Source organism: Rhinolophus sinicus, linkage group LG05, assembly GCF_036562045.2.
Source record: "Rhinolophus sinicus isolate RSC01 linkage group LG05, ASM3656204v1, whole genome shotgun sequence".
Lineage (NCBI taxonomy): Eukaryota > Metazoa > Chordata > Mammalia > Chiroptera > Rhinolophidae > Rhinolophus > Rhinolophus sinicus.
In genome coordinates, this window is record NC_133755.1 from 104,326,490 (window position 1) to 104,338,386 (window position 11,897).

An 11,897-nucleotide genomic window follows, 5' to 3' on the forward strand; every position below is an offset into this window, starting at 1 on the left:
AGATAATTTTTTTTAAGTGGCCCATCAGCTTTAAGTCAAGCAGTTGTTTCAATCTAGTTGTGGAGGGCGCAGCTCACAGTGGCCCATGTGAGGATCGAACCGGCAACCTTGGTGTTATAAGCACTGTGCTCTAACCAACTGAGCTAATTGGCCTCCCTAGGTAAGTTTTTTTTTAATCTGTAAGTTTTCAGTACAGTAGTTCTTTGGGAAGATATTCTTCATTCAGTTCTCAGGTTAGGTTAGGTATCTCCTATTGCACTTATACATATTTCTTTCATTAATTTTTTATTCACTCGTTAATTCACTCATTCATTCATTCAACAAATTTATATTGTATGCTTAATAAATGTCATTTATTTGTCTGCTGATATGCCTCTTACCCACTAAACTGTATGTATCCCCTTGTAGGTAAGAGACGTACAGTTGATTCTTGTGATTTTTGCTACTCATGTTCTATGAAGTTGCTGAGAACACAAAATTAGCAAATACTGAACTATTGCTTCTAGAGGAAATGCAGGGTTAGGTCACATTTTCATCAACCCAAATATCATTTGCATTATATAGATTCATTTGTCAATGTCCTTATAAAACAAGCCAGTTTCCTCAGTGTTGAAAACCTGCTCTTCCACATAAACTTTTTTACTTGTATAACATTTAGCAGGGATTTTAAAAATTGTTCCACAGTCTCCTGATCTATGAAAACTGTCTTGTCTGAAGTTTAACATTTTTCCACACATCTCACCTCTTGAAATGTGCAAGCCAGCACTAGCAGAGAAGAATTCAACATTTTCCTGACCTTGGATAATGTGACTAATTTCTTTTGGCTTTCACCTTATAACAATGCTCTTCACTATATATTTGTTATTGATCTTTATCTTATGAATCCACAAATTTCGTCAATTTTCCATCTTTTCCATAGCTTCATCATGCGCTATACATATTACTTCTGCATTTTCTAGAGTAGCCTCATGTGCAGACTGGTGAATTTCCCTTTTTCTGGATGTATAATATTGTTGATAGATTAACATTGAATTCTTCGCCAACAGCACTATAATTCATGCCTGGACAATACTTATCTAACACAGGACCTTCTTGTACTTAGGAACACTAGACAGCACATCAGAACTATGCATGTGGGCCATTTTGAACAGTGAAAGTACCACCAAAAACAAGAACAAAAAACAAAACAAAAAATTGTGGCACTAAATAGATCACAAAGAAACAAACAAACAAACAAAAAAACACCCCACTTGTTTATGACAGCTGAAAAAAAAGACAGAGTACTATGCACATGTTGGTGAATGACTAAAAAATGCACCAGTATTGATTTTGGGGATACAAGTACATTTTACTGAGTAGATGACTTTGCAAATACGAAATCCATGAGTAATGAAGATCAACACTATTTTTATTCTACTAAATAATAGATATTCAATAAATGTTTGTGGACAGGATGAAGTATGTGTGCCATGTGCAAAGTTATTTCTCAAATTTCAATGAATTAAAATAACTTATTAGAAACTATAGATTTGACAAATTTTTATGCCCAAAACTCTAAAAATTTAAAGAAACAGTCTGTGTGTATACCATATATTACGCTATCATGATATTCTTAAGTGCTTTCTTCAAGGCATAATCTAAGGAATATTCATTCTATGTGATATTACAGGATTTTTTTTGTATAAAACTACAGGGTATATCTATAAGTGGTGATCATTTCTGAAGGAAAAGCACTAACAACCCTAGAGTACAGCTCTCTTTGGCACTACAAAAAAGTCCTATTTTTAAAAAGAAACAAACCAAGTCAGTTGAAGGCCATTATTTCCACAACTTATATTAACCATAAAATCTAATCATGACTAATGGAGAAACAATTTTTTGTATATGATGATTTACACCTAAGTCAGTGCAACCCACTGAGACACATAAACTTTAGGTTGATTTTCAGTTAGCGGAGACTTTAAATTGACCTACACTTATCCTCTTCCTTGTTTCTCTTTATGTCAAGGACAAAACCTTGATAAATGTGTTCATTTTAAAATGTGTGTACATCTAATGATGTAGTCTATAATTGCGGCTAATAGCCAAGCTAATGTGCCAGTGTGGGGAGTCATATCTATCATCATCACCAACTCATATAATTCATTCACTTAGTTAGGCAACATATATTGCTTGAGTGCTGACAAATATTCCCTGAAAACATTCCAGGCCTGTAATAAGTGCCAGGAATAAACTGCAAGTGAAATAGGTATAGTTCTACCCCCATGAAGCTAGTAGTCTACCAGACAAGACATATACTAAACAAATAAAAAGAGACATAAGAATGTAAATACAGATTGTAAAGGTACCATAGAGGAAGTAAGTCTAGTGAAGGGAGAGCATAACAGTTGTAGTGGCTTGGGGGCAGATGTTAGATGGGTTCTTTAAGAGCTCCATTAAGAAGGGGATTTTGGAACCAAACTTTAACAAAGAAAAGGATCCTCCTATAAGAAGAACTGTGGGAAGCCTAATGCAGGTGCTGAGAACAGTGATTGGAAATGTTCTTAGGTTTCCATGAGCTGCCTTGTTTTAGGAACTGTCAAATAGCCCTAGTGAGCAAGGGGATTTGACACAAAGTGCTACTGGAGATTTGGTCATTGGCAGACCACGTAGGGCCTTGCTGGACAGGATAAGATGTATGTAGTTGATTCTAATTATATGTATTTGGAAGCCATTGAAAAGTGTTAAAAAGGAGAGGGATCATTAATTGAATTGCAGTTTAAAGAGACTATTTAGGCTGCTGGATGGAGAATCGTGGTAGGGTGCAATTTAGGAGTCTGGGAGAGCAGGTAGGAGCAGTCGCAGTGGCTGAGGCGAGAGGAGATAGTGACCTTGGCTTGGTTCATGGCAGTAGGGTGGAGAAGAGTGTGGGCTTCTGATATATTATGAATGTTGAATGGAATGGACTTACTGCTGGATTGCAGTGGGGGTGAGAGAAAGGGAGGGGAGAGGATTACCCTTACACTTCAGGCTTGGTTAGCTGCGAAGATGCTGCAGCTACCCACTGCATGTCTGACTTTGGACACATACAACTTACTTTGGCAGTTGGCTTATATAATAACGGTGATCAAAATGGGTAGCAGACAGGTGGCTTTTGAAGTTGTAGGAATGGATGGGATCATCTTTGGAGAGAAAGTAGGGCATACGGAAACACAATCTAGGAGTTCAGAGGAACTTCATTCTTTAATAAAGAAGAAGGACATCACATAGTCAGGAAAGATTAAAAAAAAAAGAAACAACAGGAGACTGGTTGTGGGGGAGGGAAAAGCGGCAAAGGGGGATTATTCAAAGTACTGAAAACCTCCTCTCGGGACAGAGCGCAGCAGCACCCCCAGGCCAGGGGCACAGCTGGTGTGGCAGAAGGTGATCAAATTACTTAGATATGAAGATCATCTATCTTTCGTGTAAAAGGCCCCGGATATTTCAAGTGGCCATTTTGGAATTACAATGTTTTTGGATAATTTTGCCCCAGAAGTTTATTAAAATTGTCAAGAATCATCTCTGAAGTGAATTCATAGTAGTGAACAGTTCTACAAGCTACTTAAAAAGAAACATAGTCATTTTAGTATTTTGGTTCAAACGGATGATATACCTGGTTTAAAGTATTTCAGCTGGTGGTATTTGTGCCTTTCCCCAACGCCTCCCCTCTTGTTAGTGTTCTTCAGCCAAAACTGTGACATATATTTGATTTGTGTACTGAGTAGTTTCAGCAGTTTCAAATTACTGTTTAAATATTGCTGAAGTTTCATGGCAATTTATTTTTACCTTCATTAAAAGTTTTAGGAATTTTTGACGTCAGCCCTATTCATATCATAGTGGGGCAGCTTCTCTAAATAAAGATATTGAAAGAACACAGAGTTTTTTTCCTTTTATCTTTTATTTACGTGGAAATTTAAGATGTTGCAGTTTCCCAGCAGCATGGTAGTACTGAGATAGCTATGTGTCTTTGCAAATGCTGATGGTTAGGAATGCCCTTCAGATGTGAAATTTTCTTTTTGTCTTTGCTTTTTGGCTCATAAATTGGATATTTCATCTGGAGTGGAGAAGTACAACAGTGACAAGTTCATGGAATAATAAAGAAGACTTTCTAATCTTAAATCTAAGGAACTTGGCTAATTCTGGAGATAACCATATGAAAACTTTAAAATAGAAGTATGGGTAGCTGACTTGAAGTAACTCTATGTCAAATAGTCATAGCTTGAGTATCTTCAAAGAACTTGGATTTTATTTCAGAGGATACAAAATAAAAAAACAAACAAACTGGAAAACATAAAGGTAACAGAGAAAAACTCAACACCTTCCTGTGCAGTCCTGTTGGAGTTTGGACTTGCCATGAAGTGTTGAAGCCTTGTTTCATTGAGTTGGAGAGACTAGACCTAAATGGCGCAGCATGACTTTGCTCCAGCCTGGCTTAATTTTCCCACACCACCATCATCAACAAAGTCGTCATTGAATTTTGAGAAGCATTCTGAAAACTTTTCATGGACAGAAAATCGTTATGATGTGAATTGCTGACGATACAACTCTTCAGATGGCTTTGATTCTGGTATTGGACATCCTAATGGAGGTAACTTTGGAAGAAAGAAAAAAATGGATGGCATTCACATGGAAGAAATGGTACTGAAAATGTAAATCATCATGGGGGATACTATGGTGGAAATTCCCGTTCTTGTAGCAGTATTTTCCATTCTGGAAAAAGCCAAGGACTACATGAAAACAACATACCTGACAATGAAACAGGGAGGAAAGAAGACAAAAGAGAACGCAAACAGTTTGAGGCTGAGGATTTTCCATCTTTAAATCCTGAATATGAGAGAGATCCAAATCAGAATAAGTCTTTAGCTGCAGGTGTATGGGGCCTACATGCCCAGACACACACATACCCAACCAAAAAAATCTCCCAAACTCCTCTCTTAGAATATCCTCCGAATCCTAAATCTAGAGCTCCAAGGATGCTGGTCATTAAGAAACGTAATACAAAAGATTTACAGCTATCTGGATTCCCAGTGGTAGGAAATCTTCAATCACAGCCAGTTAAGAACGGGACTGGTCCAACTGTTTATAAAGGTTTAGTCCCTAAACCTGCTGCTACACCTACAAAACCTACATAATGGAAAAGCCAAACCAAAGAAAATAAAGTTGGGACTTCTTTCTCCCATGAGTCTACATATGGTATTGGCAATTTCAATGTTTTCAAATCAACTGCCAAGAATTTTAGTCCGTCTACAACTTCAGTGAAAGAGCGTAATCGCTCAAATTCCTCTTCACCTGTTGACAAACTTAATCAGCAGCCTCGTCTAACCAAACTGACACGAATGCACATTGATAAGAAGAGTGAATTTTTGAAAGCATTGAAAAGGGACAGAGTAGAAGAGGAACATGAAGATGAAAGCCATGCTGGTTCAGAGAAGGATGATGACTCATTTAATTTGCATAACAGCAATAGTACTCACCAAGAAAGGGATATAAACCAAAACTTTGATGAAAATGAAATTCCGCAAGAGAATGGCAATGCCTCGGTTATTTCCCAACAGATCATTCGGTCTTCAACCTTCCCACAAACATGTTCTTTCAAGTTCACGTGAGGCAGAACACAGATTGTTAAAGGAGATGGGCTGGCAAGAAGATAGTGAAAGTGATGAAACATGTGCTCCCTTAACTGAGGATGAAATGAGAGAATTCCAAGTTATTAGTGAACAGTTACAGAAGAATGGTCTGAGGAAAAATGGTATTTTGAAAATGGCCTGATCTGTGACTTCAAGTTTGGACCCTGGAAAAACAGCACTTTCAAACCCACTATTGAGAATGATGACACAGAAACAAGTAGCAGTGACATCAGATGACGACGATGTGTGAAGGATTTCCTAACAGCTTTAGAAATTTTAGTGTGATCCATCTCTCATACAGTTTGGGGTGAATTGTAAAAATGAAGAACTATAATGTATGTAGTAAAATACCCCATTAGAAGATGATTTTTGGGGGGGACTTCAATATGAAGAAAACCAAGAATGTTGTGTTGGGCTGTATTGAATATTATTTCTTTGTAAATGAATGTTGTAGAAATGAGGACTTTGGTTGATCCAACATTGACTTTCTTCATCACTGCAGCATTTCTCTCACTAGCAATGTGATGATGTAACAAATGAGATTTTATTTATTTGTTATTTATTTATTTATTTTATTTATTTTATCATTTAATAATATCACTTTATCATTTAATAATAAAAAATTGTGTAATGTTTTGCAAAGCTTCTGTCTTAAAATGTCCAGGTCTTAAGAACAAAAGTCAGCTTACACTGTTTTGCTTGCAGAGTCATATCTTTTTCGCACAATGGAAATCCTCAAGTCCACTTTGTGCGCCGCTCCCCCCACCAAAAAAAAAAGGATAATGTAGCATGTTGGCTAAAACTGGAGCAAAGTGCACTAAAATATTAATTTCCTGAACTCAACTGCTATACTAGTCACCTTTTAAAACATAAATTGCTCTTTAGCCATTTGTAGTTCAGTAAATATTACAGGAAAGACTTGCTACACTTTCTTCCAAATTTTAAGAGGTGATTTTCAAGAGCTTTATTTGGGTTTTTCAGAGTTGATGGAAAAGAGTTGTGGGAAAACATATTTTGATAAATTATTACACGTGTAGAAAAACTGATCACACTACACCGACTGGATCTGTCCACAACATAGAAAATAAACTGGATTTTCAGAAAAAAGAAAAAAAAAAAAACAAGCAGCAGGCTATCAGGAAAAGGATGTTTCTGATTCAAGAAATTGCTTGGGTGCCAGAAATTGGGCTCTAGCCTCATGTCTACCATGAACTATTGAGACGCACTGTGTTCTAGCAGAAGAATCCTCTATTTTAGAGTCATGTAAATCTAGACTCAGATCCCAAGGCTGGAACTTACTGGCTAAGGACAAGTTTTCCAAGTTTTAAAATCTCTTTCAACTCCAGGTTTTGCTTGTAGGATTGTTATAAGAGGTAGATACAATGAAGACAAATCTCTTACTAAGGTGTTTAGCACATAATAGAGCCCAATTTTAAATTGTAGGTGCATACAAATTGTGTTACAATGGCTTAAGAAACAAATTAAAATTTTTCTGAACTAAAAGATTTTGCTCCTAAGATGTTCTTTATCAAGCTGATGTACAGTGATATTGTGAGGATGGGGCAAAGCAAGGAATTTCATCTCAGTATCAGTTTTGTCAGTTTGGATTAGCTATTAATAAAAAAAAACAACAACTATAGATTAGATTTATTGAGTACTTTCCATGTGTCCAACTCTGTGCTAGTAGTTTAAATATCACTCATTTCATCCAGGTAGTTGCCCTATGAGGCATGCATTGCCATTTTACAGGAGACAAAAATGTAACCAGGAAATTAAATAATTTGGTCCAAAATCATTCGGCTAGGTGTGTGTGTGTGTGATTCTGTTCCTAGGTATTACCTTTTATATCTTAGATGATCTCCAATTTTTTTTAAAAAAATATTTTCCTGTATACTGTTACATTTTTTTCCATATCAACATTTAGGTTGGAAAAATATAATAAATACTTTTTTGAAAAATCAAGAACACCAAGCAATCTAGCAAAGCCATATGAACTCTTATATTATGATAGAAAGCGAATGAGTAAATGAACTGAAAATGAAGTGCAAGAATACTACTATATATGAGGAGAAAAGAAATGTCCAATTAATTGCACACTGAGAAACGTGGGAAAGGAGGTCTGAGACATTTCAAATATGACTCAGGGAAAGTTACGGTATGTGGCTTCAAGAAATAATAACACAAAAAATGGCATTACTGTATGCTCCTGGTGCAGCCTGTTCACAGGACTGAGAGGCGGCATATCTGACTTTGGGTGAGGTGACAACTTAGTGCAAACATTGGCTGGTACAAGGCTTGTCACAGATCATGGGTTTTCTTCCTCTCTTTAAAACTTAGGCTGCAGTAACTGACAACTCACTACCATTAGGAAGAAACATTTTTGAGAAGAAAATGGCTTGGATATAATATTAGAGAATCTGCTTTTTTAATAACTCTAGTTTCACTTAAATCTCATAACCTGTATGCACAATCTAATTACCTATGGTACCGGAAGTATTTATTTCTTACAGGTAATATCTCTGAGATCTATGTTCTGTGACCTGGGGATCTTTAGTGTGAACTCCAGGTTCATCTTTGTTGATACCAGCGGACATTTTCAAAGACTTAGCTCCCATCTGTAGGTGGCAGTAAGTTATTACAGTTTTTGTTACTCTGCGCAGTGGAAGGAAGATTAAATCCAGTTTAGAAAAACAGAATATAAAGAGAATATTATTCTACCTTTGGGCGAATATAAAGAACACTAACTTTCAGATTTTTTTCAATGGAAGTTTGATTGCCTCCCCCATTTTAATTTGAAATACTTTATATAGTCTCACTGGACTCTCCTCTAGCTAGATAAACTTATGTTCACATCAGGCTAAACAAACCCAGAACAAGAAAGTAAAGGGTTTTGTATAAATCACCAGCTCAAGAAACCCACTGTTTCTTAAGGTGATGTGTCTAAGCAAGATTAGCTCAGATCTTAAAACCTGCTGTTATGTTTATATTAAGCGATGACATGTTGCTTTTAAGTATATGCATCAGAACATCAAATGGATTATTCTTCCAATTCCACAATAGAGAATATTTCTTTTTAAATCACTCACTGATTTCCAATCTCAGTGTTTAAAAGAAACAGAAAACAACCACACACACACAAAGGGAAAGGAACTGTTGAATTGCAGTTCTTTTCTGCATTGTCTTCTGCCCTGTGGTTGTTCATATGCAAAGCATGCATCCTTACAGATGGAACCTACCAGTCCCTGCCATTAAGGGAAACACAGCAGGACCCAGAGAGGATTTGTTGAAGCTGAAAACTGACTTTATAATTTAGCTCTGAGTCTTGAAGCAGCATAAGTCACGCTATAAATCAGAACACCAGATCCGCAAATGTAAGACAAATAGAGTGAAACATGAATTTCCCCCTTCATACTTCTCTTGTTAGTTCAATTAAAACAATAACCAGCTCTTTTATTGCTTGTGATTTAGCAGTTAGCCAAGTAAAGTGACAATTTCAGGCTACAGTAGACCGTGCCATAGAAAAAAGAAAACGAACAATAAGGTGAGGCAATTCTTGTCATATTATGCCAACAGAGACTGCCAGGTTTCTAAAATAAAAACTATCTTTCCATCGTGGTGACTACTTTGCACTTTTGCTTAGCTTAGCTTCATGGACCCTACCTACTGGAGTAACCAGCTTATATTTCTATTATCTGTTTTTGGATTCCTCAAAAAAAATTTAACAGACCAGAGATTAAGTTGGTTTTTTTTTTTTTTAATGGCTGAAGATATATACTTAACATCACCTTGCCTGTGCCAGCATATCACGTTTTCACTATGTATAGCAGAGTATTCTTTGTACAACAGCTTTCTATCGATAAGCTTTACTCCTCCACGAGAGTCATGGAGGCAGGGATTCTGTTGTTTTCCAATCTTTGTTATAGCAGCTGGCAGAAGAAAAGACAGTGTTGTAGCAGCTGGCAGAAGAAAAGGGCAGAGGGTAAGTAGGCTGCCTGAGGTTTAAAATGCCTACGTGTTAAAAATGTAGGATTTTCTGCCACAGCTTTCCCAATCTAATAGCTAACATTTATGCACTGTTCAAAAAATCAAAACACATTTTATTTTTGATGAGCATGGAAGGTGTAACCCTTTAACAACTACTCAGGTAACAAAGTGTCTTTCTTCTTTCATAAGAGTCAACTGGTAACGTAATGGATCTGCAGGGCAATGTATAACAACTTGTTATACATTGAGTAAGAATCGCTATTCGTTCCAACTCTATCGCATAAATCATTTTCTTGTGGAGATGAAAGTGGTGGCTGTGTTATGGGACTGACTGACCTGACTTCAAATAAACATGAATAGCTTCATGGTTTAGCGTTTGTACCTGCCTTGATATTTGTCAGATCTGGGAGAATAGATGGAATCTTCTCTCTGTAACCAGAAGCTAGAAAGAAGGAGTAAGTTAGAGACAGAAGACAGAGGCTGTAACTGAAGATACACTGTGTACCATGTGAAAAGGATCCTGGGGATTTAGCACAACATTATTGAAAGAACATGTGACATAGGTTGCAGACAGACTTGGGCTAAAGTCCCAGTTAAGCCACTTACTCTGTGAACTTGAACAAGCTGTTTAACCGTTCAAACATGAGTTTCCTAATTTTGTAAAATAGGGCTCGTAATGCCTACTTTAAAAATGTACAGCAACAGGGGGAACAACCTAGATGCTGCAGTAGGTAAACACTGTGTTTATCTTCTCTCCACCACATCAAAACTACAACTAATCTACAAAAAAACCATTATTGAGAATCACCTAAAATCAAGGTGAACTGAAGCCTTTCCACAAAGGACTTGCAGAAGAAGCCACCTCCAGATTGGTAGGAAGGTCAGAGACGTGCAATGGGCTGGTCCCACACCCACGTGGGACCATTAAAGATTGGGAGGGTTATTTTGGCTGTGTGTGGGGGGGTTCCTCCCCATTGTCTAGAAGGGTGAGAGTTCCCAGCCCCACCCCAGTCCAGGGTTCCAGTGCTGGGGAGAGAAGTCCCCATAATTTTTGGTTGTGAAAACCAGCAGAGATTGTGACTGAGTAAGACTGAGTACAGCAGCACTCACAGGTGCTTCTCTTAAAGGGACAGGGCATGGACTTACCCACCAACAGAATCACTCACTCTGAGCTCCAGTGCTGGGCAGTAGCTGGAAAGGTGGCAGGGTCAAATAGTGGGGAATTTATTTATCTGGCTTGGGACAGGGGCTGGGGAGGCGGCTTTCTCCTGGATGGGGGAGATGGAGGAGGCCATTGTTTCTTTCTTGAGCCCCACACCTTCTTGGTGCACAAACACAGGTGGCCATCATTTCTGAATCTCCACTGTTCGTTTGCCCTGCCCTGGCGATTTCAGATCTGGCCCCGCCCAACTTTCAGGCACACCCAGGCTGCTTCCAGGGCTTTTTCGTGCAGACTGCCTGCCCTGGCTCAAGCTTCAGACTTTTCTAGACTCTCAAACGTTCACGGAACCCAGACAAGCAGCATCTGGCTTGAGCGTGTCCTACCTCTGGCTGAGCAACCCTAAGCCGGCACTAGTAGCAGCTGGCCTAGGTTTGAGGCTTGGCCTCTCAAGGCATTTCCAAGCACAGCACAGGTGACAGCCATCTGCAGATTTCTTTCTGGCTCCCACTGGGTGGCCCTGGGTTGGGTATGGGCTGTGGCTGAAGTAGATGTACAACGAATCCCCTCCAAGGTGGTCCTAGGGCTGACAACCCCAGTAGCCAGCTTCAAAGTGAGCTGGAGCATCACCCAGCGGCCTCCAAGGAGGACACACTCATGGGGTGGATTGGGCAGGCACCTGAGTCCTGCTGAGGAAGAACCTGTTCTATAGGATCAGCCCCTGCACAACAACTCTTCCATTGTAGTCAAAGCCAGTTCTCACAACCAGTGAGCCCAAGGGCCAGTTTCTCACTTTGATGTGCAATTATTAACCAAGGCTTAACTATAAGAGGAGGGCACATGCAACCCACACGAGGGACACACCTGGAGTGTGTGGCTCAGGTGACCAGAAAGACTGTGTCACTGAATCCTACAGCACACCTACTACATAAGGCCACTACCTAATACATAGAAACACAGGGAGGCAGCCAAAATGGGGAGACAAAGAAATGTGTCCCAAATAAAAGAACAGAACAAAGCTCCAGAAAAAAATAAGTGAAATGGAGATAAGCAACCTATTAGATGCAGAGTTCCAAACACTGGTTATAAGAATGCTCAATGATCTCAGG

At 38.6% G+C, this 11,897-nt stretch overlaps 1 pseudogene; it reads left to right on the forward strand.

Annotated features, from left to right (window-relative positions):
- Positions 1-222: 222 nt before the first annotated feature.
- Positions 223-6,155, forward strand: LOC141571670 (vasculin-like; annotated as a pseudogene).
- Positions 6,156-11,897: the final 5,742 nt, after the last annotated feature.